Raw genomic sequence first — 3,408 nt, 5'->3', positions numbered from 1 at the left:
CCAATTAGTCCCATTCTCCTGCCCATTCTCATATTCCTGAAAATGTTTTGACTTCAATCTTTTCTGATTTCTCCTTCTGAAGTGAATCCCTTTCCTACTGTATCTGTCCTGAGCCACTACTTTAGACTCTACAGCACTACTGGTGCTGACGGTACAGAAGCTGGGATCCATAGAGAGATGTGAACTGCACAGCCAGGCACTTCTAGTGCGGCCTGCAAAGTGCCCCATGCTGGGCAGGGCTCCAGCTCAATCGTACCATGCATGTGTTGTTGCTCTGAGGATGGTTTTGAATGTGATGTCAATGTACCATACCGGCAGCATTGATGTACGTCTTTGAAACTTGGTCTGTACATGTCCACTGACCGCCTGTGTTAGTCACTCTCAGCTGAACATACATTCAGCAACATGAGGAACCCCCTCTAGTATTATTGAAAAGGACCAGGCATCCAACGTACAGGTGAGGGGCTTTTGACTTACTTCTATTATTGTAAAGTTAGTGGAGGTGCTGTGGATGGTTTGTTGGAGGTTGTGTTGTGAGCTGCTGCAGACATTCAGGGAGGATAGAGGATTTGGTGACCCAACTCTGCACGAGGTATGACCTATCAGGGGAAAACAGCAGCAGCCAGAGCAGTGGCACCACGGCTGGCACTGTTGTTCAGCAGGGAGGGACAAAGCGCAGAAGAGCAATAGTTACAGGGGACTCTATACTCATGGGCACAGATAGGCGCTTCTGTGGATCTGAAAGAGACTTCAGGATGGTATGTTGCCTCCCTGGTTTCAGGGTCAAGGATATCTCTGAACGGACAGGGGGCATTCTGAAGGGGGAGGGTGAACAGCCAGAGGTTGTGGTACACATCGGTAGCAATGACATAGGCAGGAAGAGTGATGAGGTCCTGCAGGGGGAGTTTAGGAAGTTAGGCAGTAAGTTACAAAACAAGACCTCGAGGGTTGTAATCGCTGGATTCCTCCCTGTGCAACGTGCCAGTGAGGCGAGAAATAGGAAGATAGTGCAGCGCAACACGTGGCTGAGCAGCTGGTGTAGGAGGGAGGGTTTCAGATATCTGGACCATTGGGATCTCTCAGGGACTGATGGGACCTGTACAAGAAGGACGGTTTGCATAGAAACTGGAAGGGCACTAATATCCTGGCTGCAAGGTTTGCGAGCATCACTCGGGAGGGTTTAAACTAGTGTGGCAGGGGGGTGGGAAGGACAGCAGTAGGACAGCTAGAGAAATAAATGAGGAGGACATAGTAAATAAGGCCAGCAGGACGAAGAGGAAGAGCAGGCAGGGAGATGTTTCTGAGCACAGCGGGACTGGTGGTCTGAAGTGCATTTGTTTCAATGCGAGAAGTATAACAGATAAGGCAGATGAATTTAGAACTTTTATTAGAACTTGGAAATATGATGTTGTTGCTATTACAGATACTTGGTTGAGGGAAGGGCAGGATTGGCAGCTAAATGATGCAGGTTTTAGAAGCATCAGGTGGGATAGAGGGGGATGTAAAAGGGGTGGGGGAGTTGCATTACTGGTTAAGGAGAATATCACAGCTGTACTGCTCAGGACACCTCAGAGGGGTAATGCAGCGAGGCAATATGGGTGGAGCTCAGGAATAGGAAGGGTGCAGTCACGATGTTGGGGTTTACTACAGGCCTCCCAACAGCCAGCGGGAGGGAGAGGAGCAGATATGTAGACAGATGTTGGAAAGATGTGAAGGTAACAGGGTCGTCGTGGTGGGTGATTTTAACTTCCCCTATATTGACTGGGATTCGCTTTGTGCGGCTTGGATGGGGCAGAATTTCTGAGGAGCATCCAGGAGGGCTTCTTGAAACAGTATGCAGATAGTCCAACTGGGGATGGGGCCATTCTGGACCTGGCATTGAGGAATGAGCCTGGCTAGGTGGTCGATGTTGCAGTGGGGGAGCATTTCGGGAACAGTGACCATAATTCCATAAGTTTTAAGGTACTTGTGGATAAGGATAAGAGTAGTCCTCGGGTGAAGGTGCTAAATTGGGGGAAGGCTAATTATAACAATATTAGGCAGGAACTGAAGAATTTAGATTGGGGGCGGCTGTTTGAGGGTAAATCAACATCTGACATGTGGGAGTCTTTCAAACGTCAGCTGATTAGAATCCAGGACCGGCATGTTCTGGAAAAAAGACAAGTTTGGCAAGTTTCGGGAAGCTTGGATAACACGGGATATTGTGAGCCTAGTCAAAAAGAAAAAGGAAGCATTTGTAAGGGCTGGAAGGCGAGGAACAGACGAAGCCCTTGAGGAATATAAAGACAGTGGGAAGGAACTTAAGCAAGGAGTTAGGAGGGCTAAAAGGGGACATGAAAAGTCATTGGCAAACAGGATTAAGGAAAATCCCAAGGCTTTTTATACATATATAAAGAGCAAGAGCGTAACCAGGGAAAGGGTTGACCCACTCAAGGACAGAGATGGGAATCCATGTGTGGAGCCAGAGGAAATGGGTGAGGTGCTAAATGAGTACTTTGCATCAGTATTCACCAAAGTGAAGGACTTGGTGGATGATGAGCCTAGGGAAGGGAGTGCAGATAGTCTCAGTCATTTCGTTAACAATAAGGAGGAGGTGTTGCGTGTCTTGCAAAGCATTAAGGTAGAAAAGTCTCCAGGGCCTGATGGGATCCACCCGAGAATACTGAGGGAGGCAAGTGAAGAAATTGCTGGGGCCTTGGCAGAAATCTTTGCATCCTCATTTGCTACAGGTGAGTTCCTAGAGGACTGGAGAATAGACAATGTTGCTCCTTTGTTAAGAAGGGTGCAAGGATAATCCAGGAAATTATAGGCTGGTGAGCCTTACGCCAGTGGTAGGGAAACTATTAGAGAGGATTATTCGGGACAGGATTTACTCCCATTTGGAAACAAACGAACTTATTAGTGAGAGACAGCATGGTTTTGTGAAGGGGAGGTCGTGTCTTACTAATTTGATTGAGTTTTTTGAGGAAGTGACGAAGATGATTGATGAAGGAAGGGCAGTGGATGTTGTCTATATGGACTTTACTAAAGCCTTTGACAAGGTCCCGCATGGCAGACTGGTACGAAAGGTGAAGTCAAACAGGATCAGAGGTGAGCTAGCAAGATGGATACAGAACCTGCTTGGTCTTCGAAGACAGAGGCTAACAGTGGATGGGCGTTTTTCTGAATGGAGGGATGTGACTAGTTGTTCCGCAGGGATCATTGCTGGGACCATTGATGTTTGTAGTATATATAAATGATTTGGAGGAAAATGTAGCTGGTCTGATTAATAAGTTTGCGAAAGACACAAAGGTTGGTGGAGTTGCGGATAATGATGAGGATTGTCAGAGAATACAGCAGGATATAGATCAGTTGGAGACTTGGGTGGAGAAATGGCAGATGGAGTTTAATCCGGAAAAATGTGAGGTA

This window comes from Heterodontus francisci, unplaced genomic scaffold (assembly GCF_036365525.1).
Source record: "Heterodontus francisci isolate sHetFra1 unplaced genomic scaffold, sHetFra1.hap1 HAP1_SCAFFOLD_361, whole genome shotgun sequence".
In the NCBI taxonomy this organism is placed as follows: domain Eukaryota; kingdom Metazoa; phylum Chordata; class Chondrichthyes; order Heterodontiformes; family Heterodontidae; genus Heterodontus; species Heterodontus francisci.
Note: the sequence above shows the minus strand (reverse complement) of the source record.